Source organism: Leuresthes tenuis, unplaced genomic scaffold (assembly GCF_036924035.1).
Source record: "Leuresthes tenuis unplaced genomic scaffold, fLeuTen1.0.hap1 SCAF_18, whole genome shotgun sequence".
NCBI lineage: Eukaryota > Metazoa > Chordata > Actinopteri > Atheriniformes > Atherinopsidae > Leuresthes > Leuresthes tenuis.
In genome coordinates, this window is record NW_027325372.1 from 25,277,928 (window position 1) to 25,304,192 (window position 26,265).

Sequence of the window (26,265 nt, forward strand, 5' to 3'; positions counted from 1 at the left end):
AGATGGTTTTATGGGGATCATTGAGAACAAATAGTTAACTTTTGGTCGTATCATCATTTTAATGGTTGTAACTCCATAAGTGATATAGGTAAGGACTTCCAACGAGAGAGATCGTCCTCTACTCTCTTTAATAATTGCACATAATTTAGCTTTGTTAGCTCTGAGAGCCTGGAGGAAATGTTTATGCCTAAATATCTAATATTTCCTGACTGTAAAGTGATCGCAGGTATATTCTGGACCCTACAGTTAATGGGCAGAACTGTGGTCTTAGACCAGTTGATAGAGTAGTCAGAAAGTGCCGAGAATTTATTTATGAGTGTGATCGTGTGAGTGAGAGACGTCTCTGAGTTCTGAAGGAAAAATAATACATCATCAGCATAAAGACTTATTTTATGCTCAATATTTTGGGGTTGGATGCCTTTAATATTTCTATCTTGTCTGATAGCAGCTGCTAAAGGTTTGATGAAAATAGCAAAAAGTGAGGGAGAAAGTGAGCAACCCTGTCTTGTACCTCTCTGCAGACTGAAGCTTGGAGAAGTTTGATCATTTGTCCTGACACTTGCATTTGGGGAGCTATATAATATCCTTATCCAGTTGATGAAGTGTGACCCAAACCCGAATTTGTTTTATGCTGCGAATAAAAATTTCCAGTTCACTCCATTAAATGCTATTTCTGCATCTAGAGTCGATTGTGGTTTCCAAGTTGTTGATGGTAGAATAGTCTATGAGATTAATGATCCGGTTTGTGAACGAACTGTTGTGCCTACTGCTCTTCAGCCTGTCAAATGAAATGTAGAATTTAAAACGTGACAAATGAACGAAGACCCAAGGAGTTGAGTCGTAAACTAATCAATACTGTTTCCTGTGCGAGGACCCGTCAGTCGAGGAGTTGAGTCATGAACGAATCAATACTGTTTCCTGTCCTGCTGACTGAGCTTATGAAGCTGCCGCCTGCCATGTGGTGAGGAAGGGTACTGCATGAAAATGAAAGAATCACTCACTGAGACAACTCGTTACTCCCGAGTCATATAAAAAATTTGTTCATATCGAACGAATCGCTCACGAACGACACATCACTATCTATTTGACGAGTTATGCATGAATTCGGATTTTGCAATAAAATTAATTCCTTCTCTCAAACCAAGTTCAAACTGCTTTGTCCTTCATATTTATCTACTTCTAATCTAGTTTCAACAATAAACAACCCCACATCATATTTGCTCTTCGCCCAAAGATCATTGGGCACTTCAGCCAACATGGGTATCGAAGACAAATCTTTTTCAGATAAAAAACATGCTTCAAAATGTGATTCTGTGGTAGGAATTAATTCCACAGTTCTTTGACAATGCATTGTACTCAAAAATGTTTTTTTGTATGCTGACAATCGTTCAGAAAACATCAAATTTGGATCAGCAGGTGAAACGGTCCAATCTGTTTCTTTCTGACATGTAGCAACAAACTCTCCCACACCTTGTCAATGCCAGTGTGTAGGTTTGGCCAAGGAAATGTGAGGGCGAGTACCACAAACATTAAAAAAATCGAAGTGCTCTGGAGTGAGCGACACAGCCAATAAAGTAGGCGCACATATTTTTTCACTTCTTCTCATAGTCATTGTCAGGCCCCAAAGAAATGTGTGATGTGCAGTGCAAATCAGCAGGTTGCATGAAATCAGAAAGGGGTGAAACTAACGCTTTTGCTTCTTCCACTAGTTGTTGTGAAAAAGGAGAGCTGGGAAGTTTCCACTCATAAGCATATGTAAGTGCAGATGAATCAAACTGCACTGCTGTGAAAACTTTGTCAGGCTGTAACATAACGTTAACACCCTCTGGTGTAGAAGTTAAAATAATGCCTAATTTACACATGAGATCACAGCCCATCAGGTTAATGGGACACAACTCTGATAACAAAAATGAGTGTTTGAAGGAGAGCCCATCGGGAGTGACACACGCAATGGGCGATGTCATTTTCTCCTTCACAACCTGGCCTGATGCAGACATAGAGTAAACGTGGTTTCCACTTAACTTTGGAGGACAATCAAACTCCCCTGACGTCACTACTGATGAACATAAGTTCCTATATTCTGAGAGAAATATCTTTGCTCTAGGACGGAAATAGCATGCAAAACTTTACTACGTGAATCACAGTCGGCAAGCGTTTCTTCACTACACAGAGCAGGAAAAATGTGTGAGTGTGTTTGTGCTATCACCCATTAGTGGAGGCTCCGCTGCCGCGTGACGTCCAGAACCTGCCTCCCACCCTCAGTCAGCCTTTTGCCCAATTTCATCACTTTTCAGCTGTGGACACAGCCACAGTAAAAACAAATATTCGGATCATAGCTCTGGCGTGGCCCATTTCGACCTCCTCTCCCACACGTCCACGTCTTCGACTTCGGCCTCGTCCTCTGTTTACACCAACTGCGTAATACATGGTCATGGCTGCCAAATGCAGCTCCTTTTCACACTTGTCCTATATCTTACGCATCTCAACTTGGTTCTGAGCATGGCGAGCATATCGGCGAACGTCAGCCAAAACGAGGACCCTCACACCATCCCACGTAAATGTTCTTTACTTCAGTGGCGACATCTGGCATGAGGCCTTTAATTATTGCATTGCATGCAATACTCTCCCATGGTCCTGATTCATTACCCAAATCCGTTGGTCTCTGATGACCGCTGTGCTTGCTGACTTCCTCAAGGATGCGGTGTACAAAATCATCAGTCCCTTCACCGGGTTTCTGTTTGCAGGTGTAAATGTGGGACATATTGATTTTGGTTGGAAATTGAGTGGTGATGGCTTGACACAGTCTTTGGATGGCTGCTTCATATTGAGCGTTATCATTATGTCCTCGTTCACTGTTGGTAGGTCGCAAATCCAGTTGTAGCATACTGGCCTCTATTTTGCAGAGGTCGGTCAGTTTGAACTTTTTTGCCAATATGCGACGCAATTCAACCCCGGTCGGGCAGAATTGTGCGCAGAAATCTCGCAACTCGTCAGCAAAATGGGGTCCAGAAATCTCTGGATCTGGTAAGCATTGTTATGCTTCCATGATGTCAGTCTCAGTCCAGGGTCAATATACCAGTAATGGTCCAGTGGGAACTGCAACTTTAACCATAGGCATGGTTTGAATCTGGTTTTGTTTTTTCTCACGTTTAGATCTCTGAAGTCCAGATTGTGGGTAAAGGATTTTTGTCACTTGCGTTAAAAGTTCTTGGGCAGGTACGCTGGAGAACCAAACGTCTTCCTTTTCCTCATCATCAGACCTATGTAACTGATGTTGTGAGGATGATGGAATTTCTTCCCGAGGGAGGATGGAAGAAGTCCCTTCTTCCCGAGAGCCAGAGGCTTGTGGCAGGGCTGGCTGTTGTTGTTGCAGGCGTCGTGGAGGGCAGGAGTCCAGGTCTGGATCCGGCACAGCGAGAGCGCTCAGGGTGGGGTAAAGAGGTGCAGAAGGAGAAAAGGTGTTATCAGTGGAATATGGTGTTGGTTTAAAAGAAGATTCAGTCTTAATCAGAGCTGAATTATCTTTTCGTCCACATACTAAATTATTATCATCATTCCGTCATGGCATTTGTTTAACATTTTCCTTTCTTTCTCTTAATACACTTTATTTTTTCCAACATTCTATACCTTTCTTACTTCTTATTTAAACTTAACTTTCTTTTTTTTGCTTCATCTCTTTCTCATATTTGCAAAACTTTTCTTCTAATTTTCTTATTTCTAACATACTAAAAGAACCTTCAGGTGGAAAACCTCTGGACCATATTTCTTTTTCATTTCAACATGCTTAGGTCCCCCGGTAGGGTCAAAAGTCTGAGACCTACTGTTTCCCATTCTCAGACTTGGAATGGGGAAATACATTCCTTCACTCAAAGGACGTCTCCAATGAGGACCTTAATCTTTACTCATACTTCTTCGGAGTACTTCACACTTCTTCGGACTGCTTCAAAAGTTTCACTTACCCATGAAATCTCTGTCTCACTAATGACACAACCGGGAAACCCTCTTTTATTCAAATAAAAACTAAAAAGCAGTCCTATCGTCTCAGACTATCATATTTAAAAAATGATCCCAGCGCTGGTATTCAGGAAAAGGACCTGCCAGTCCTCTCTCTCAGAAAAGGCCTTGGAGGTATGAGGCTGGAACAGCTACTTCAGTCCAGGCTGGCCATGCACTGCGGTCCGGTCCAGAGACACCAGTCGAGGGATCCTGTTCGTGACGCCAAAATTGTGGACATTGAAGGGCTTGTTGAAGGTGTGAATGTCCGACCATAGTTGGTAAAAAGCGAGTAAGAAAAGGTTAAAATACCCGACTCTACACAATCAATAGCGGGAGCGGAGTTGTTCGGCTAAAAGAAGGTGTGAAAGTCCGACCATGGTTTGTAAATAGCGGGTAAGAAAAGGTTCGAATGCCAAAATATACACCATCAAAAGCGGAAGCCGAGGTGTTCGGCTGCAAGTAGGTGTGAATGTCAGATCATAATTTGCAAAAAGCTGATGAGAAAGGTGTGAATGACCGACAATAATTGCTGAAAAATGTGTTAGAAAAGGTAAGAATGCCGGACCATTCATCATCAAAAGCGGGAGAAGAGGTGTTCCGCTGTAAGATGGTGCGAATGTCCGACCATAGTTGGTAAAAAGCGGGTAAGAAAAGGTTCGAATGCCCGAATATATACCATCAAAAGCGGAAGCGGAGGTGTTCGGCTGCAAGAAGGTGTGAACGTCCGACCAAAGTTTGTAAAAAGCAGGTAAGAAAAGGTGCGAATGCCCGAACATACACCATCAAAAGAGGGAGCTGAGGTGTTCCGCTGTAAGATGGTGCGAATGTCCGACCATAGTTGGTAAAAAGCGGGTAAGAAAAGGTTCGAATGCCCGAATATATACCATCAAAAGCGGAAGCGGAGGTGTTCGGCTGCAAGAAGGTGTGAATGTCCGACCAAAGATTGTAAAAAGCAGTTAAGAAAAGGTTCGAATATCAAACCAAACATAATCAAAAGTGGGAGCAGAGCTGTTCGACTGCAAGTAGGTGTGAATGTCCACCCATAATTCCTGAAAAATGGGTAAGAAAAGGTGCGAATGCCCAACCATACATCATCAAAAGAAGAAGTGGATGTGTTCTGCTACAAGAAGGTTTGAATGTCCGACCATAGTTTGTAAAAAGTGGGTAAGAAAAAGTTCGAATGCCCGAACATACACCATCAAAAGAGGGAGCGGAGGTGTTCCGCTGTAAGACGGTGTGAATGTCCGACCATAATTGGTAAAAAGCGGGTAAGAAAAGGTTAAAATACCCGACTGTACACAATCAATAGCGGGAGCGGAGTTGTTCGGCTACAAGAAGGTGTGAAAGTCCGACCATGGTTTGTAAAAGGCGGGTAAGACAAGGTGCGAATGCCCGACAATGTATGATCAAAAGAGGGAGCGGAGGTGTTCAGCTGCAAGGTCTGAATTTCCAACCATAATTTGTAAACACCGTTGAAGAAAAGCCTCGAAAGCCCGACTATACACCATCAAAAGCGGGAGCAGAGGTGTTCAGCTGCAAGAAGGTCTGAATGTCCACCAATAATTACTGAAAAATGGGTAAGAAAAGGTGTGAATGCCCAACTATACATCATCAAAAGCAGAAGTGGATTTGTTCGGCCACAAGAAAGTTTGAATGTCCGACCATAGTTTGTAAAAGGCGGGTAAGAAAAGGTTCGAATGCCCGAACATACACAATCAAAAGAGGGAGCGGAGGTGTTTCGCTGCAAGAAGGTGTGAATGTCCGAGCATAGTTTGTAAAAAGTGGGTAAGAAAAGGTTCGAAAACCAAAATATACACCATCAAAAACGGAAGCCGAGGTGTTCGGCTGCAAGTAGGTGTGAATGTCAGATCATAACTGCAAAAAGCTGATGAGAAAGGTTTGAATGACCAACAATAATTGCTGAAAAATGTGTTAGAAAAGGTAAGAATGCCGGACTATTCATCATCAAAAGCGGAGAAGAGGTGTTTGGCTGCAAGAAGCTGTGAATGTCAGGCCATAATTACTCAAAAATGGGTAAGAAAAGGTAGTATTGCCAGACCATAAATGATCAAAACAGGGAGCGGAGGTGTTCCGCTGTAAGAAGGTGTGAATGTCCGACCATAATTGGTAAAAAGCGGGTAAGAAAAGGTTAAAATACCCGACTGTACACAATCAATAGCGGGAGCGGAGTTGTTTGGCTACTAAAAGGTGTGAAAGTCCGACCATACATCATCAAAAGCAGGACTGGATGTGTTCGGCTACAAGAAGGTTTGAATGTCCGACCATAGTTTGTAAAAAGCGGGTAAGAAAAGGTTCGAATGCCCAAACATACACCATCAAAAGAGGGAGCGGAGGTTTTCCGCCATAAGGTGTCAATATCCGACCGTAGTTGGTAAAAAGTGGGTAAGAAAAGGTTAAAATACCCGACTGTACACAATCAATAGCGGGAGCGAATGTGTTCGGCTACAAGAAGGTGTGAAAGTCAGTCCATGTTTTGTAAAAAGCGGGTAAGAAAAGGTGCGAATGCCCGACAATGTATGATCAAAAGAGGGAGCGGAGGTTTTCGGCTGCAAGAAGGTCTGAATGTCCAAACATTATTTGTAAAAAACGGGGAAGAAAAGGCTCGAAAGCCCGACTATACACCATCAAAAGCGGGAGCAGAGGGGTTCAGCTGCAAGAAGGTCTGAATGTTCATCAATAATTGCTAGAAAACATGAAAGAAAATTTTCGAATATCAAACCGCACATGATCATAAGTGGGAGCGGAGGTGTTTAGCTGCAAAAAGGTGTGAATGTCCACCCATAATTCCTCAAAAATGGGTAAAAAAAAAGGTGCGAATGCCCAACCATACATCATCAAAAGCAGGACTGGATGTGTTCGGCTACAAGAAGGTTTGAATGTGCGAGCATAGTTTGTAAAAAGCGGGTAAGAAAAGGTTCGAATGCCCGAACATACACCATCAAAAGAGGGAGCGGAGGTGTTCCGCCATAAGAAGGTGTGAATGTCCGACCGTAGTTGGTAAAAAGCGGGTAAGAAAAGGTTCAAATGGCCGACTGTACACAATCAATAGCGGGAAGGGATGTGTTCGGCTACAAGAAGGTGTGAAAGTCCGACCATGTTTTGTAAAAAGCGGTTAAGAAAAGGTGCGAATGCCCGACAATGTATAATCAAAAGAGGGAGCGGAGGTTTTCGGCTGCAAGAAGGTGTGAATGTCCAACCATAATTTGTAAAAACCGGGGAAGAAAAGGCTCGGAAGCCCGACTATACACCATCAAAAGCGGGAGCAGAGGTGTTCAGCTGCAAGAAGGTCTCAATGTCCATCAATAATTGCTAAAAAACATGAAAGAAAATTTTCGAATATCAAACCGCACATGATCATATGCGGGAGAGGAGGTGTTCAGCTGCAAGACGGTGTGAATGTCCACCCATATTTCCTGAAAAATGGGTAAAAAAAGGTGCGAATGCCCAACCATACATCATCAAAAGCAGGTGTGAATGTCAGATCATAATTTGCAAAAACCTGATGAGAAATGGTGAGAATGCCCGACTATACACCATCAAATGCGGGAGCGGAGGTGTTCGGCTGTGAGTAGGTGTGAATGTCCAACCATACTTGCTGAAAAATATGACAAAGCAGTTTTCACTTGGTTCTAGTGAAGGAATTCATTTTATATCAAAATCCGAAATTGTGTAGAACTCGTGGAAATAAGTTTATTCTCGGATTCTTAAAGGTTTAGTGTTTGTTCTTTGGTATACTGCAAAGTAATACTTTCTATTTTGTTGAAACCGATTCAGACATGGATAAATATGAAGGACAAAGCAGTTTTAACTTGGTTTGAGTGAAGGAATTCATTTTATATCAAAATCCGAAATTGTGTAGAACTCGTCAATCGACGCTTATTCTCGGATTCCTGAAAAGGTTTAGAGTTGTTCTTTCCTATCCTGCAAAGTACAACGTTCTTTTTTTTGTTTAAAGCTATTTAGACATGGATAAATATGAAGGACAAAGCAGTTCCTTCTGTGGGTACAGTAGCTCCCGGAATATGGTGACTGCAGGCCCTGAGCCTGGTGGACATAAGGCCCTCCTGCCCTGTGTTGGGTCCCAGGTTGCGGGGATGCCTATTGCAGCCAGTCTCTGGCTGCCCTCTCCGGGGTGGGAGGGACCAGGCGGATGAATTAATTATTCTGCTAGTTTATATATTTTAAACATAAACAATAAACATTTATAAAACTTCCCTTGGCAAGGCAAATCTATTTGGCATAAAAGGTATTCAGACTACAATTCTGCTGCCATAATGCACAACTCTGGATTTTGATATAAAATGAATTCCTTCACTCAAACCAAGTTAAAACTGCTTTGTCCTTCATATTTATCCATGTCATAATAGCTATAAACAAAAAAGAACGTTGTACTTTGCAGGATAGGAAAGAACAACTCTAAACCTTTTCAGGAATCCGAGAATAAGCGTCGATTGACGAGTTCTACACAATTTCGGATTTTGATATAAAATGAATTCCTTCACTCAAACCAAGTTAAAACTGCTTTGTCCTTCATATTTATCCATGTCTGAATAGCTTTCAACAAAAAAGAAAGTATTACTTTGCAGTATACCAAAGAACAACACTAAACCTTTAGGAATCCGAGAATAAGCTTCTTGTCACCAGTTCTACACAATTTCGGATTTTGATATAAAATTAATTTCTTCACTCAAACCAAGTTAAAACTGCTTTGTCCTTCATATTTACCCATGTCTAAATAGCTTTAAACAAAAAAGAACGTAGTACTTTGCAGGATAGGAAAGAACAACACTAATTTTTTTCAGGAATCCGAGAATAAGCTTCTTTTCACGAGTTCTACACAATTCCGGATTTTGATATAAAATGAATTCCTTCACTCAAACCAAGTTAAAACTGCTTTGTCCTTAATATTTATCCATGTCTGAATAGGTTTCAACAAAAAAAGAAAGTATTACTTTGCAGTATACCAAAGAACAACACTAAACCTTTAGTAATCGGGGAATAAGCTTCTTTTCACCAGTTCTACACAATTTCGGATTTTGATATAAAATGAATTCCTTTACTCAAACCAAGTTAAAACTGCTTTGTCCTTCATATTTATCCATGTCTTAATGGGTTTCAACAAAATAGAAAGTATTACTTTGCAGTATACCAAAGAACAACACTAAACCTTTAGGAATCCGAGAATAAGCTTCTTTTCACCAGTTCTACACAATTTCGGATTTTGATATAAAATGAATTCCTTCACTCAAACCAAGTGAAAACTGCTTTGTCATATTTTTCAGCAAGTATGGTTGGACATTCACACCTACTCACACAGCCGAACACCTCCGCTCCCGCATTTGATGGTGTATAGTCGGGCATTCTCACCATTTCTCATCAGGTTTTTGCAAATTATGATCTGACATTCAAACCTGCTTTTGATGATGTATGGTTGGGCATTCGCACCTTTTTCTTACCCATTTTTCAGGAATTATGGGTGGACATTCACACCATCTTGTAGCCGAACACATCCAGTCCTGCTTTTGATGATGTATGGTTGGGCATTTGCACCTTTTTTTTTTCCCATTTTTGAGGAATTATGGGTGGACATTCAGACCTTCTTTTGGTCGAAAACCTCCGCTCCCTCTTTTGATCTTACTTTGTCAGGCATTCGCACCTTTTCTTACCCGCTATTTACAAAACATGGTCGGACTTTCACACCTTCTTGTAGCCGAACACATTCGCTCCCGCTATTGATTGTGCACAGACGGGTATTTTAACCTTTTCTTACCCACTTTTTACCAACTACGGTCGGACATTCACACCTTCTTATGGCGGAACACCTCCGCTCCCTCTTTTGATGGTGTATGTTCGGGCATTCGAACCTTTTCTTACCCGCTTTTTACAAACTATGCTCGGACATTCAAACCTTCTTTTAGCCGAACACATCCAGTCCTGCTTTTGATGATGTATGTTTGGGCATTCGCACCTTTTTTTTACCCATTTTTGAGGAATTATGGGTGGACATTCACACCTCCTCTCCCACTTATGATCATGTGCGGTTGGATATTCGAACATTTTTTTTCATGTTTTCTAGCAATTATTGATGGACATTCAGACCTTCTTGCAGCTGAACACCTCCGCTCCCGCTTTTGATGGTGTATAGTCGGGCTTCCGAGCCTTTTCTTCCCCGGTGTTTACAAATTATGGTTGGACATTTAGACCTTCTTGCAGCCGAAAACCTCCGTTCCCTCTTTTGATCATACATTGTCCGACAATTGCACCTTTTCTTACCCGCTTTTTACAAACCATGGTCGGACTTTCACACCTTTTAGTAGCCAAACAACTCCGCTCCCGCTATTGATTGTGTACAGTCGGGTATTTTAACCTTTTCTTACCCGCTTTTAACCAATTATGGTCGGACATTAACACCTTCTTACAGCGGAAAACCTCCGCTCCCTGTTTTGATCATTCATGGTCTGGCAATACTACCTTTTCTTACCCGTTTTTGAGTTATTATGGCTGGAAATTCACAGCTTCTTGCAGCCGAACACCTCTTCTCTCGCTTTTGGTGATGAATGGTCGGGCATTCTTACCTTTTCTAACACATTTTTCAGCAATTATTGTCGGTCATTCACACCTTTCTCATCAGCTTTTTGCAAATTATGATCTGACATTCACACCTACTTGCAGCCGAACACCACGGCTTCCGCTTTTGATGGTGTATATTTTGGCATTCGAACCTTTTCTTACCCGCTTTTTACAAACCATGGTCGGACTTTCACACCTTCTTTTAGCCGAACAACTCCGCTCCCGCTATTGATTGTGTATGTTCGGGTATTTCAACCTTTTCTTACCCGCTTTTTACCAACTATGGTCGGACATTCACACCTTCTTACAGCGGAACCCCTCCGCTCCCTCTTTTGATGGTGTATGTTCTGGCATTCGAACATTTTCTTACCCACTTTTTACAAACTATGCTCGGACATTCACACCTTCTTGCAGCGAAACACCTCCGCTCCCTCTTTTGATTGTGTATGTTCGGGCATTCGAACCTTTTCATACCCGCCTTTTACAAACTATGGTCGGACATTCAAACCTTCTTGTGGCCGAACACATCCACTTCTGCTTGTGATGATGTATAGTTGGGCATTCACACCTTTTCTTACCCATTTTTCAGTAATTATTGGTGGACATTCAGACCTTCTTGCAGCTGAACACCTCCGCTCCTGCTTTTGATGGTGTATAGTCGGGCTTTCGAGCCTTTTCTTCAATGGTGTTTACAAATTATGGTTGGAAATTCAGACCTTGCAGCCGAACAACTCCGCTCCCTCTTTTGATCATACATTGTCAGGCATTCGCACCTTGTCTTACCCGCGTTTTACAAACCATGGTCGGACTTTCACACCTTCTTGTAGCCGAACAACTCCGCTCCCACTATTGATTGTGTACAGTTGGGTTTTTTTAACCTTTTCTTACCCGCTTTTTACCAACTATGGTCGGACATTCGCAGCATCTTATAGCGGAACACCTCCGCTCCCTCTTTTGATGGTGTATGTTCGGGCATTCGAACCTTTTCTTACCCGCTTTTTACAAACTATGCTCGGACATTCAAACCTTCTTGTAGCCGAACACATTCAGTCCTGCTTTTGATGATGTATGGTTGGGCATTCGCACCTTTTTTTTTTACCCATTTTTGAGGAATTATGGGTGGACATTCAGACCTTCTTGCAGCTGAACACCTCCGCTCCTGCTTTTGATGGTGTATAGTCGGGCTTTCGAGCCTTTTCTTCAATGGTGTTTACAAATTATGGTTGGAAATTCAGACCTTGCAGCCGAACAACTCCGCTCCCTCTTTTGATCATACATTGTCGGGCATTCGCACCTTGTCTTACCCGCGTTTTACAAACCATGGTCGGACTTTCACACCTTCTTGTAGCCGAACAACTCCGCTCCCACTATTGATTGTGTACAGTCGGGTTTTTTTAACCTTTTCTTACCCGCTTTTTACCAACTATGGTTGGACATTCGCAGCATCTTACAGCGGAACACCTCCGCTCCCTCTTTTGATGGTGTATGTTCGGGCATTCGAACTTTTTCTTACCCGCTTTTTACAAACTATGGTCGGACATTCAAACCTTCTTGTAGCAGAACACATCCATTTCTTCTTTTGATGATGTATGGTTGGGCATTCGCACCTTTTCTTACCCATTTTTCAGGAATTATGGGTGGACATTCACACCTACTTGCAGTCGAACAGCTCTGTTCCCACTTTTGATTATGTTTGGTTAGATATTCGAACCTTTTCTTGCCCGCTTTTTACCAACTATGGTCGGACATTCACACCGTCTTTCAGCGTAACACCTCCGCTCCCTCTTTTGATGATGTATGTTCGGGCATTCGCACCTTTTCTTACCCGCTTTTTACAAACTATGGTCGGACATTCAAACCTTCTTGTAGCCGAAAACCTCCACTCCCTCTTTTGATCATACTTTGTCGGGCATTCGCACCTTTTCTTACCCGCTTTTTACAAACTATGCTCGGACATTCAAACCTTCTTGTAGCCAAACACATCCACTCCTGCTTTTGTTGATGTATGGTTGGGCATTCGAACCTACTTGTTGCCCGCTTTTCATTAATTATGGGTGGACATTCACACCTTGTCACAGCCAAACACCTCCGCTCCCTGTTTTGATCATGTATGGTTGGACATTCGCACCTTTTCTCACCCACTTTTTGCAAACTATGGTCGGCCATTCACAGCTTCCTCTCCACCATACTTGTATGGTGGGATATTCACACCCACTTGCATCCGAAGACCTCCGCCCCCACTTTTGTTGATATTTAGTCGGTCATTCGCACCTTACCCGCTTTTGGCAAACTATGGCCTTCTTGCAGCCAAAAACCTCTGATCTCGCTTTTGATGATGTAAGGTTGGGCATTCAGACCTTGCTTCACCTGCTTTTCACCAAATATAGTCCGACATTCACACCTTCTCTCAGCCGAACACTTCCGCTCCACCTTTTAGTTTTCTATGGGGAATTCACACCTTTTTTTTCACCGCATTTTATAAAAACACCACAGGAACACCGTATTGAGGCTTTGTTCTGACCGCTCATTCGGTGTCGCGTTTCTTTCAAACAATTCTCCTGGTTAGCCCGCACTCGGCTCGCTCCCAGAGCCGTGTTAAAGTCTACTTCGCATTCACTCTCTTTTCTCAGCAGACTAAAAGAAACTTCCATCCTGCACCGCTGTTTGCTTTTTCACAAGAGCAGAGGAGAGCGCACCGTTCCCAGCGGCACTGCAGTACCGGGTCGATGCTTGGAGTGAACGGAGCAAGCTCCTTTTTCAACTCCTATTGATAAAAATCCATTTAATATGTAGTCCTCGCATAGAGGACATATCAGACATTAAACTGATAAGAACAGATGTTACACTTGATCTTAGCCAAAAGGCCGAGAAGCGATAACTGTCCACTGGTTCACGTCCGAGGGCCCTTCCTGGCACAATGCGCACTTGTAGCGGTGTTCTTTTTATGGCCATAGTGTCACTTTGCACCTCCGCCCACCCGCTGCACTGAGCACTCTTCAGCCCTTTTAAATGGTATAACTTTACACTACCGCACGCTCCAGCGAGCACCATTCAAGCAACATCGGCACAGTCGCAACAAGTAAGGCGACTCTACTCAGAGAAGTCACTCTGCACAGTAACAAGATTTATTTTTGCACAGACAGAAATGGCTTCACCCGCAAAGGTAAAGACTGCCAAAAATAGAAACAATTCATTAGTGCTGCTCTCCACGGAAGTCTTTAGTGAAAGGCGAAGGACTTGTACATTATGAAGAGAAACCAGTGTACGATTATCCATCACTGCGGGAGCAGGGCATCAGGCTAGTTGGCATAGCCACCTTCCCCATGGTGAGCTTTGCTTGGTTGAGATGCTTGCTCCCCCCCCTTGCTCCTCGGCTGACCAAGTAGGAACAATCGGGCCCTATTCGATGGCTGCCTTGTCTTTTACTCTGTGCAAAAGACAAGGCAGCCACAAACAACACGGGAACACCGTATTGAGGCTTTGTTCTGACCGCTCATTCGGTGTCGCGTTTCTTTCAAGCAATTCTCCCGGTTAGCCCGCACTCGGCTCGCTCCCAGAGCCGTGTTAAAGTCTGCTTCGCATTCACTCTCTTTTCTCAGCAGATTAAAAGAAAGTTTCATCTTGGGCTCCCTGAAACTTCCATCCTGCACCACTGTTTGCTTTTTCACAAGAGCAGAGGAGAGCGCACCGTTCCCAGCGGCACTGCAGTACCGGGTCAATGCTTCGAGTGAACGGAGCAAGCTCTTTTTTCAACTCCTATTGATACAAATCCATTTAATATGTAGTCCTTGCATAGACATATCACATATTAAACTGATAAGTACAGATTTTTTTATTTTTTTATTTTTTTATTACAAAACTTCCAAGAAACATTTAGAACAACATTACAAAACAGTCAAAGCAATGCTTTACATGTCCGACACAAAAACTATACAAACATAAGAAACAACCACAAAGAAACACTACCCGCTCATGAAAATAAAGTCTTCCATCGCTCTCTTGCAGCGTGATACCCGTACTTTTCCTCCTCCATTCTTCTCATGCATCCAATCTCTGCCCTCACCCTTGCCACCACCCTTCCCACCTGCCAGTCCACATTGTTTTTAATCAACGCCGTCCTTGCATCCCACAGCGCCACCTTTCCCATAGACAGAACCAACCATAACAGAAAACCCTCCCTACCTTTCCCCCTTAAACCCAAGCCCAGCATTATCATGTCATACTTTAAAGACCCCAATCTTGGAAAAAAAAGAACCAACTCAACCCACACTTTTGTTGCAAACCCACATTCCCAAAACACATGCTCAATTGTCTCATCAGCCCCACACCCCTCCCTTGGGCACAAACTCCCCCGTGTCAACCCGTGTCTATTTAAAACTTCCCTGACTGGCAACCTCCTGTGTAAGGCGAGCCAATTTATATCCCTCGCCCTGTTTGTGAGACCTTTCTGCTGTGTGAAAACCCACCCTTGTTGCCCCACCCCATACAACCCCACCGGCCCCCTTTTTTCCACCAGAGCCCTGTACAGGCGCCGGTGACTGAAGCACAGGTCCCCCTCCTGACACTCTGGGTGCTTTTTCCCCCAGCATACCACCTGCCTATAATACGGGGGTAAGACATCCCCCTTTGGCCTTCTATTGTCCCATGACACCAATCTCCTGAAGGGGAATGACAACCAAAACAGCAAAAGTGCCTGAAAATGATGGCCACTTGTCTGTTGCACAGACCTGCACAAAAAGGAAAAGAAAACCACATCCAACTTAAGTGGGATGTCCGGCACACCCCTCCCTCCCATCCGAACTTCCTGGTACATCCACTCCCTTCTCACATATTCATACCCCCCCCATACAAAGGAAAAAACATCTCTCATGAAGCAGACCCACCACACCCGGGTCCCCCCGCACCACCGAACCCAGCGGCTCCATGTAAGCCACAAAGAGCAGCGGGGAGAGTGGGCATCCCTGCCTCACCCCAGTTCTCTGTGCCACCACTGTACCCAAGTGCCCGTTCACCATAACTCTGCTCCCCACCCCCTTGTACATGATCTCCAACCACTCTATTAAACATTAAACTGATAAGAACAGATACTACACTTGATCTTAGCCAAAAGGCCGAGAAGCGATAACTGTCCACTGGTTCACGTCCGAGGGCCCTTCCTGGCACAATGCGCACTTGTAGCGGTGTTCTTTTTATGGCCATAGTGTCACTTTGCACCTCCGCCCACCCGCTGCACTGAGCACTCTTCAGCCCTTTTAAATGGTATAACTTTACACTACCGCACGCTCCAGCGAGCACCATTCAACCATTCAACCACATCCAACTTAAGTGGGATGTCCGGCACACCCCTGCCTCCCATCCGAACTTCCTGGTACATCCACTCCCTTCTCACATATTCATACCCCCCCCATACAAAGGAAAAAACATCTCTCATGAAACTTCTCCTATATTGAGGAGGTAAAGGAAAAACATACGCTAGGTATACCAAAAATGGCAAAATATCAGCCTTCAAAACCAGCACTCTACCACTTAAGGAAAGTTGCCGGGATTTCCACAGCCCCATCCGCGAACGGGCTGCAGCCAGACGCCTTCCCCAATTTAATTCTGCACTCCCTTCTCCCTGAAACTCTACCCCCAGGACTCTCACTGGGCCCTGGCACTGGGGCAGACCAGCTAGGCCTCCCACCCTACCAGCCCATGGTCCAAAAAACTTAATGGTGGACTTCCCTAAGTTCACCTTGGCCCCCGACACTATTGAAAAACTCTCCACCACTTCCAACAGCCGTGTGACCGACCTCTCTGTTGTCAAAAAAAAGGTCATGTCATCCGCATACTGCATCACTGTCAACTTGTCTGGACCTGCTCCAGGAAGGTGCAGACCCACCACACCCGGGTCCCCCCGCACCACCGAACCCAGCGGCTCCATGTAAGCCACAAAGAGCAGCGGGGAGAGTGGGCATCCCTGCCTCACCCCAGTTCTCTGTGCCACCACTGTACCCAAGTGCCCGTTCACCATAACTCTGCTCCCCACCCCCTTGTACATGATCTCCAACCACTCTATAAAACGGGGCCCAAATCCCATCCTCTCCAAAACTGCAAAAAGAAACCTGTGGTTCACCCTGTCAAACGCTTTCTCCATATCTAACCCCACCAAACTCATATTGATCCCCCGCTCCTCCACCCAATGAATACAGTCCCTCACCAATCCCAGATTCCACTGTATTAGCCTTCCCTCCACCCCACACATCTGATCCTCATGGATTACATGAGGTAGAGCCTTCCGAAGACGACCAACTAGGACTCGAGCCACAATTTTGTAGTCCACACAGAGCAACGTGATCGGCCTATAGCTTTCCATTCGCTCCCTGTCCCCTTTCTTATACAAGAGAGATATGACCCCCTCCCTCATTGTTTTCCCTAAGCCCCTCCCTTCCAAAACAGATTTAACCACCTCCCACACATCCCTCCCCAAAATCCCCCAAAAAAACAAAAAAAATTCCTTGGGCAGCCCATCAATCCCAGGCACCTTGCCTGATGGCAACCCCTTCATGGCCTCCTCCACCTCTGCCATGGTCACCGGGCCCTCCATCCCCTCAACTATATCTCCAGGAACCCTTCTCTGCAGAGACCCTAAAAACCTTCCCAGGCCATCCTCACCCACAGCCCCCTCCCCAAAAACTTCCCCAAAAAACAGAGAAGCTACCTCCACCATCTCCAGTGGGTCTGTCACAGAACCCCCACCTTTCCCACGCAGCTGCGGGATACATGCCCTTGCCTGGGCTGTCTTAACCTGCTTGAAAAAGTAAGCACTGCAGCGTTCCCCCAACTCAAACTTCTCCTTTCTACACCGAAATAAAAACACCCTAGCCCTCTCCCTAAAATAAATCCCTAACTTACCCTTTACCGCTTCAACTGCCTCCCTATCCAACGTCTCCCCCTTATTCCCTGCTGTCACCAAAAATTGTAGTCTCCTCTGTAAGTGCACAAACTCCCTTCTCCTCTCCCGTGCTCTCACTGTGCTATATGAGATCGCCAATAGGCGAGTATTGTGTTTTACCCCCTCCCACCAGTCCACCACTGATCCGAAACAAGGCTTAAGTTGTTCCCACACCCCATAATGGAAAGAAAAACTTTTCCGGAAAGCCTTTTCCTTCAAGATTTCACAATTTAGCCTCCAAAACCCCCTCCCAAAAAGGGGTGCCTCCACCTCAAAGGTCACCCGGAGTTGGCCGTGATCTGTGAACCAGAGGGGCGACACTGCAGCATCTTTCACCTCCACCACATTTGGCAAAAAAACAAAATCTATCCTACTGCGTGAACCCCTAGAATTTGACCATGTGAATCCTTCCCCTGACTTATCCACCACCCTGAAACTATCCTGTAAATTAAAGTCCATCACTACATCCCTCAAATAAGGCAAACTAAAATCCCCAATGCCTTCAAAAGAGACATTAAAATCCCCCCCCACAACCAAAACCCTGTTGGTAACACAAACATCAGGCAACGCCAAAAAAAGATCCCTCCGTCCCTGTGGTTCTGCTGGGGCATAAACAGTGATAAACCGAAAATAGACCCCCCTCCAGTCCGCATCAACCACTAGTACCCTCCCCTGTACCACAGAAAAACTCCCCGACACATGAAAATCCCTATCCCCAAATAAAATACCCACCCCACAAGAGTGAACCCCTCCCACCCCCCACCTTGAAATCCCCCTCTTCCATCCATCAGAGAAGACCCTTACATCTCCCCCATCCCTTAAATGAACCTCCTGTAAAAAACAAACCTGGAAAGGGACCTGGGCCAAATAATGAAAAATCCCCCCCCTCTTCCCCTTATCTCTCATCCCCCTCACATTGACTGTTAAAACTGTAAAGGTCCCTTTCAGGCCTTCTCTTTCTCTCCCAGTAGGCCCTCGGAACCACTCCCCACAGACCCCCCCGATCCGTAGACCTCGCACTCCTCAAGGTAGGCCACACTGCTGGGCGACCTGGCCTCAAAAACAGAGCGTGACGAGCTCAGGGGTGAAACAGCCCCCCCCTCCCCTGGCCCAGTCCCCCCATCTATGTTATCAGCCCTTGCACCATCTTGGGTGCCCACGGAGGCTCCGCCCTCCCCTTCCGCACCCCTGCTTACTCCTTGATGCCTCTCGGAGGCCGCAGGTACCCCCTCCATTACATCAGACCCCCTGCAGGAACCCTTCGGCCCCAAGTCCACACCCAATGACCCCGAATGTCCCGGTGAAGTCGAAGGCACCTCTCCTTCACACGCACTGTCCATCGACTGAACGGCACCCTCTCGCTGTTTCTTCCTCCTCCTTCTTCCCTTCACCTGTGTTTCAGCACGGACCGCTTCAGCTGAGGACTCTGTGTAGTCCTCACCTGAAGAGACCCTCTGCCTCCTCACTCCACCGATCGCTGCCATCACCATCTCCACCGTCTCCTCCTCCGAACTCGCCGCACAATCTGCCCAGGATCCTATCAGTGGCAGACAGTCTCCAAAGCTCACCATAACACTCACACCTTCACGATCACCTCCCAAGTCCGATGGGTCTGCCGCTCCTTCTACGTTGCTCTTCCCTGGGACATCTCCATCTGCCATGAGCCTTTCCCCAGCCGGCAAGGCTGCGGCCGCCTCCGCAATCCGGACAGCAGCCCCCGTCCCAAGGCTCATCTTTGCCTCGTGGACCTCCTGACGCAACTCCACCTGCGGCCTCTGCCTCCGGATCTCCAAACCTCCAGCCACTGTGGCGTATGTGCGGGTACGTTTGGGGCAGTCCCGAAGCAGGTGCCCCGCATCCCCGCACCCATGACAGTGCCGGGGTGCATCACAGGTGGCAGCACCGTGCCCACTTCCCCCACAGTTCCGGCAGCAAACTTGGACGCAGCCCGTCGCCAGGTGTCCAAACCTGCGACATTGTCTGCAAAACAGTGGCTGCCCGGAGTAAAAAAGAAATCCCCTGTCCGCCCCAATTGAAAAGTATGCAGGGGGGTGCTTTAATCCGTCCATGCTGTCTGGATCCTCCCCCAACAGCACCCTGAACTGCCTCCGACCTGTCCAGATCCCAAAACTGTCCCGCAGATATTTCGGCTGCATGTCCACTTTCCCGTACCTCCTGAGGAACCCAGCCACTGCCTCGTCCCCGACGTATGGGTTGTAAACGTGGATAGTCACAATCCTCAAATTCCTCTGGCAAAGAGGCACCACTCTGAACCTGGAAAAGGGCTCCATCTCTGCCTTTTCCTGAAATGTTGCTTGGATCTGATCGTACTGCTGCTGGCTGTTCAAAGTGAGATCATATCCCCCATCGGCTGCGTTCCATTGCAAACAGAAAATCTGTGCTGGATCAACTTTCAAACCTGCGACGATGACAGTTCTGACGAACCACTCCCGATCTCCAAAATGACTTTTCTTGTCTTTTAAAACAAACCTCAAAGAATTTCGCAGACCAGCATAAAATGCTGTCTGGGATGGATGTTTAATGACCATTTTTTCCTCCACAAAAAAAAAAACGATACACCTAAATCATCCAGGCTCCTTACATCGCTTGGCTCTGGTAACTTAAACCACTTACTGCACTTGATCTTAGCCAAAAGGCCGAGAAGCGATATCTGTCCACTGGTTCACGTCCGAGGGCCCTTCCTGGCACAATGCGCACTTGTAGCGGTGTTCTTTTTATGGCCATAGTGTCACTTTGCACCTCCACCCACCCGCTGCACTGACCACTCTTCAACCCTTTTAAATGGTATAACTTTACACTACCGCACGCTCCAGCGAGCACCATTCAAGCAACATCGGCACAGTCGCAACAAGTAAGGCGACTCTACTCAGAGAAGTCACTCTACACAGTAACAAGATTTCTTTTGCACAGACAGAAAGGGCTTCACCCGCAAAGGTAAAGCCTGCCAAAAATAGAAACAATTCATTAGTGCTGCTCTCCACGGAAGTCTTTAGTAAAAGGCGAAAGACTTGTACATTATGAAGAGAAACCAGAGTACGATTATCCATCACTGCGGGAGCAGGGCATCAGGCTAGTTGGCATAGCCACCTTCCCCATGGTGAGCTTTGCTTGGTTGAGACGCTTGATCCCCCCCCTTGCTCCTCGGCTGACCAAGTAGGAACAATCGGGCCCTATTCGATGGCTGCCTTGTCTTTTACTCTGTGCAAAAGACAAGGCAGCCACAAACAACACGGGAACACCGTATTGAGGCTTTGTTCTGACCGCTCATTCGGTGTCGCGTTTCTTTCAAGCAATTCTCCCGGTTAGCCCGCACTCGGCTCGCTCCCAGAGCCGTGTTAAAGTCTGCTTCGCATTCACTCTCTTTTCTCAGCAGATTAAAAGAAAGTTTCATCTTGGGCTCCCTGAAACTTCCATCCTGCACCGCTGTTTGCTTTTTCACAAGAGCAGAGGAGAGCGCACCGTTCCCAGCGGCACTACAGTACCGGGTCGATGCTTGGAGTGAACGGAGCAAGCTCCTTTTTCAACTCCTATTGATAAAAATCCATTTAATATGTAGTCCTCGCATAGAGGACATATCAGACATTAAACTGATAAGAACAGATACTACACTTGATCTTAGCCAAAAGGCCGAGAAGCGATAACTGTCCACTGGTTCACGTCCGAGGGCCCTTCCTGGCACAATGTGCATCTGCTTGTGCACGTGGAAATATTTCACACCATTTGGTAAAAACCTCTGTTGTCACTGAGCAGAATCATTTCCCTTAACATTAATTTAGTTCAATGAAATCTACACAATAATGAAATAATGAAATCCAAACAAATATTAGTTTTAAAGTGAATACTAACTGAGAAATGAAAAAGGTCAAGAGTTTAGAAGCTTGGTTCAAGAGCAAAACTTGGTTTATGATCAGCTGAGTCTCTAAACAGAACAGCAAAGGGCTTCATCGAACATTTAAAAAATATTCAGATTGTTAGAATATCCAGAATTTATAGAAATGGTGGTGATTACTCTTATTTTCTAGATTGGAAATAACTGCACCATGTCTGTTTTATGAATTTAAGGGGCTAAAAAGTTTTGTTCTCGTTTTTCTATGATTAACCGAATGTATGTGAGAGTCCAAACAGACAGAAGGGTTACAGCCGAGCGCTGGACCTTACAAAAAAGATGAGACAGGCTGGACCCGTGCCATACTAGTTAAGACCTGCCTGTGGATAACAGGTTCTTTAAACTCTCACAAACTCACACACGTTCGCACACATACACCCATACACACACACATTCTTGAACTTGCTGCAAGATTAAACCTTTGCATTAACTGACTCCAGCAACTCTGAGTCTCATTGAGAGACTTTTCTCAACAATTGGGTCCTCAAACCAGATCTCAACGTTTTTTCCAATTTCCAGGGTCGGAGCTGAAACCGTGCAGTCCAGTACTCCTGGCCAGAAGCCATTGGCAGTGCAGGCATCAACAATAATGGTGTTATTTCACCCATTAACACTTAAGGTACCTCATGCAGTGGCTGTGATATGGTTACTTAACAAAATATCTTTACCAGACATCTCTCCTACATAACAGTTCTTCTTTCACAGCCACACCTTGTTGTCGAGAGATGTGCTACACTTAATCCATCCACACTGCTACCTACCCCACAGATGGAAAGCCTCATGATTGCATGTCAGAAATAACCATCAGTGTTTTACCCAGGCCAGACTTAACTGATATACGTTATGAAAATGCAGAAATAACTATATTTATTCAACAGATCAAGGAAAAAAAACCTGATGGCACAAATGCTACAGGATTTGCAGTAGTAACAGAAACTGAAGTTTTCTTAAAACAACTACTACCAAAAAATTACTCTGTTCAAGCAGTCGAATTGGTAGCTTTAACTGAAGCTTGTAAATTAAATAACAAAAAGGTTGTTAACGTTTACACTGACAGTCAGTATGCCTTCTCAACTGTACATGTGTTAACACAGCATTGGAAAAACAGGTATGTTGACATCCACAGCTAAATGTATAAACTACAAATATTTTAGCATTATTAGATGTTATTCAATTGCCATCTACAATAGACTCATATTAATGACCGGAAGGAAAACCATACTGCCAAAGAATTTGTTTAAATATGCTGCAGTATTGAGCCACGGACCATGTCATGTCTCAACAGAATAAATAAATGAATAAAGTTTTGTCTAGCAGGTCAAATATGTGCAAAATACATTCCACAGGGCAATCTAAGACCAAAACGAAGATAATTCCCTAAGCCAGTGTATCTTTTTCAACATATTTGTTTGGATTTCATTATTTCATTATTTTGTAGATTTCATTGAACTAAATTAATGTTAAGGGAAACGATTCTGCTCAGTGACAACAGAGGTTTTTACCAAATGGTCTTAAATATTTCCATGTGCACAAGCAGATGCACTCTCAGTAGCAAAATCACGCGTAAAATAACTCATTTCTAGATTTGAAATTCCTGAAAAGATCTTCAGTGATAATTTGACACACTTTGTAAACAATGTCATCTCACTGATGGCAAAGAACTTAAAATAGACCTTAGAAACCACTGTGATATAGAAGGTTTCGCTAACACATTGGAATTGTTTTACTATTTACATATTCATGTGCAGTGAAGAATTGCTTGCTGCTGATAAATGCAAAGAAGAACAGCTTACACATAAATGCTCACATATAGGCTGCTGAATGCAATGAAGACCTGCTTATCCAGTAAAGTTCAATGTCAATGTGTAATATGCAATTAGGATTTGCAAAACAGTGAAGTTAAACAATGAATGGGTCCATAGTCGGTATGAGAAGACTACAGGAACGAATTCAGAAAGGCATTCTTCAATTGATTTCACTAATTTTATGTTATAATTTTGTGATTTCCTACAAAACTACACTTCTTCTCCCATCTGTCTGAGTATTTAATATTGTCTGGGTCCCATTAAAACATGTATTTTTCCCATCTAATTCCTTGTTTGCTTTAAAACAAGTATTCCCCATTTTCTATCCCTTCAGTAGCCAACCAGTTTGTATGGAGTACACTGGAGCAACTTGACTGATCAGTAAAACACTGCTTTTGTGTCACCGCAAGGCTTCCCCCGTCGGTTGTTTCACTGAGACACTACTGAGTAACTACAACTCAACACAGTTTATACACATAACATTCATATACATACTAACAAACAAACAAACAATAACTTATCGCAATTTTCTCATCTCTGTTTGAACGTACACCCAGGTAAATAGTTTTCTGTAGTGAGGGGGGGGCTGTGTGGCTTCGGGCGTCTGGTGGTCTCTCGGGTCGTGGGGACCGGGTTGGTCATTGCTGGGGGGGACTGTGTGTCGGGCTTGGAGGGCAGTTTTTGGGGCTTGCGGGTGGGGCTGTCTTGCGGTGTGGGGCGGGGTCCCTTAGGGGCCTTGGGGTGGTGGCTGCTGGCTCTGTACCGGGTGACGGGGCCGCTCTGGCGTGGGTGGTGGAGCTGGGCCTGGACCTGGTGGCTTGCCGCTGCCTTGCGCCCGGGGTGGGGCCCTGCCTGTGCCTGGGGGGTCTGGGTTGCCCTGGACATGCCACAGTATGCGTGGGTTGGTGCAGGTCCTGGTGCCGGCCTTGTTGCTCTGGGAACTCCAAGGTGTCCGCAGGTGGTTTTTTTTTAGGGTGTTGGGGCGTGCGGTGAGGAGGAGGGGGTCTGTATGGGGGTGTGCTTTTCCCCTGTTGGGGGGGGGGGGGGCCTGGGGGGGCCTGGGTGATGGTGGGTCTCAGGCCCGGGCTGCTGCGACTGGTGTAACCGGGTGATTTGTTTGTTTGTTTGTTTGATTTTTGTTGTTGTTTGTTTGTTTTTGTAGAGGTCCTCCGGGGTGGGGTTGTGTTGAGTGGGGTGGAGCGGGATGGGTTCCTTCTGGGGGTACAGTAGCTCCCGGAATATGGTCACTGCAGGCCCCGAGCCTGGTGGACATCAGGCCCTCCTGCCCTGTGTTGGGTCCCAGGTAGCGGGGATGCCTATTGCAGCCAGTCTCTGGCTGCCCTCTCCGGGGTGGGAGGAACCAGGAGGATGAATTAATTATTCTGCTAGTTTATATATTGTAAACATAAACAATAAACATTTATAAAACTTCCCTTGGCAAAGCAAATCTGTTTGGCATAAAGGTATTCAGACTACAACTCTAGTGCAGCAAGTTCAAGAATCAGTGTCAGTGTAAACGTTAACAACCTTTTTGTTATTTAATTTACAAGCTTCAGTTAAAGCTACCAATTCGACTGCTTGAACAGAGTAATTTTTTTGCAGTGGTTGTTTTAAGAAAACTTATTCTGTTACTACTGCAAATCCTGTAGCATTTGTGCCATCAGGGTTTTTTTCCTTGATCTGTTGAATAAATATAGTTATTTCTGCATTTTCATAACGTATATCAGTTAAGTCTGGCCTGGGTAAAACACTGATGGTTATTTCTGACATGCAATCGTGAGGCTTTCCATCTGTGGGGTAGGTAGCAGTGTGGATGGATTAAGTGTAGCACATCTCTCGACAACAAGGTTAGGCTGTGAAAGAAGAACTGTTATGTAGGAGAGATGTCTGGTAAAGATATTTTGTTAAGTAACCATATCACAGCCCCTGCATGAGGTACCTTAAGTGTTAATGGGTGAAATAACACCATTATTGTTGATGCCTGCACTGCCAATGGCTTCTGGCCATTGATTCAAAAGTACGATCTCGTCCCTTTTTCCCCCTTTCAGTGGACACTGGCCCCTAATTACCGCAATTCAGCACGGGGTCTTTCATTAGGAGTACTGGACTCCCCCGTGCACGGTTTCAGCTCCGACCCTGGACAGCGGAAAAAACGTTGAGATCTGGTTTGAGGACCCAATTGTTGAGAAAAGTCTCTCAATGAGACTCAGAGTTGCTGGAGTCAGTTAATGCAAAGGTTTAATCTTGCAGCAAGTTCAAGAATGTGTGTGTGTATGGGTGTATGTGTGCGAACGTGTGTGAGTTTGTGTGTGTGAGAGTTTAAAGAACCTGTTATCCACAGGCAGGTCTTAACTAGTATGGCACGAGTCCAGCCTGTCTCATCTTTTTTGTAAGGTCCAGCGCTCGGCCGTAACCCTTCTGTCTGTTTGGACTCTCACATACATTCGGTTAATCATAGAAAAACGAGAACAAAACCTTTTAGCCCCTTAAATTCATAAAAGAGACATGGTGCAGTTATTTCCATTCTAGAAAATAAGAGTAATCACCACCATTCCTATAAATTCTGGATATTCTAACAATCTGAATCTTTTTTAAATGTTCGATGAAGCCCTTTGCTGTTCTGTTTAGAGACTCAGCTGATCATAAACCAAGTTTTGCTCTTGAACCAAGCTTCTAAACTCTTCACCTTTTTCATTTCTCAGTTAGTATTCACTTTAAAACTGATTAAAAGAAAAATTAAATGAATGCCTATCAACAAATGTGGGATCTATACTCTAGTGCTTCCTCTAAAATAATTTCCTTTCTCAATTCAGAAATGTGTGTGTGTAAGTCACAACACCCGTGACACCAAAACGGCTTTCTTTTCTCTCTTTTCTCTACACTCTGCACTGTGAGACACACACCAAATCAGAAAGGCTTTTTTCTCTCTTTTCTACATTATGGACTGTGGGGACACAAAACCGCTCTCTCTTTTTTTTTTTTGATTGTGTGCCAGGGCGTTGTCTCACGTATTAGATTATGCTTAAGATACG

General features: G+C 44.9%; 5 non-coding genes and 2 pseudogenes across 5 annotated transcripts; all 7 read right to left on the bottom strand.

Moving 5' to 3' along the window:
* Positions 1-13,272: 13,272 nt before the first annotated feature.
* Positions 13,273-13,463, bottom strand: LOC140275919 (U2 spliceosomal RNA). Its single transcript, XR_011908621.1, has one exon. It is a non-coding gene; the product is annotated as a U2 spliceosomal RNA (small nuclear RNA).
* Positions 13,464-13,739: 276 nt separating this feature from the next.
* On the bottom strand, positions 13,740-13,853 carry LOC140275882 (U5 spliceosomal RNA). Its single transcript, XR_011908590.1, has one exon. It is a non-coding gene; the product is annotated as a U5 spliceosomal RNA (small nuclear RNA).
* Positions 13,854-14,264: 411 nt separating this feature from the next.
* LOC140276275 (U2 spliceosomal RNA) lies at positions 14,265-14,464 on the bottom strand. The gene has a single exon (XR_011908891.1). It is a non-coding gene; the product is annotated as a U2 spliceosomal RNA (small nuclear RNA).
* A 1,137-nt stretch (positions 14,465-15,601) lies between these two features.
* Positions 15,602-15,710, bottom strand: LOC140276269 (U2 spliceosomal RNA; annotated as a pseudogene).
* A 4,305-nt stretch (positions 15,711-20,015) lies between these two features.
* LOC140276280 (U2 spliceosomal RNA) lies at positions 20,016-20,190 on the bottom strand (annotated as a pseudogene).
* Positions 20,191-20,465: 275 nt separating this feature from the next.
* On the bottom strand, positions 20,466-20,579 carry LOC140276389 (U5 spliceosomal RNA). Its single transcript, XR_011908987.1, has one exon. It is a non-coding gene; the product is annotated as a U5 spliceosomal RNA (small nuclear RNA).
* A 411-nt stretch (positions 20,580-20,990) lies between these two features.
* LOC140276297 (U2 spliceosomal RNA) lies at positions 20,991-21,181 on the bottom strand. Its single transcript, XR_011908903.1, has one exon. It is a non-coding gene; the product is annotated as a U2 spliceosomal RNA (small nuclear RNA).
* Between the last annotated feature and the right edge of the window lie 5,084 nt (positions 21,182-26,265).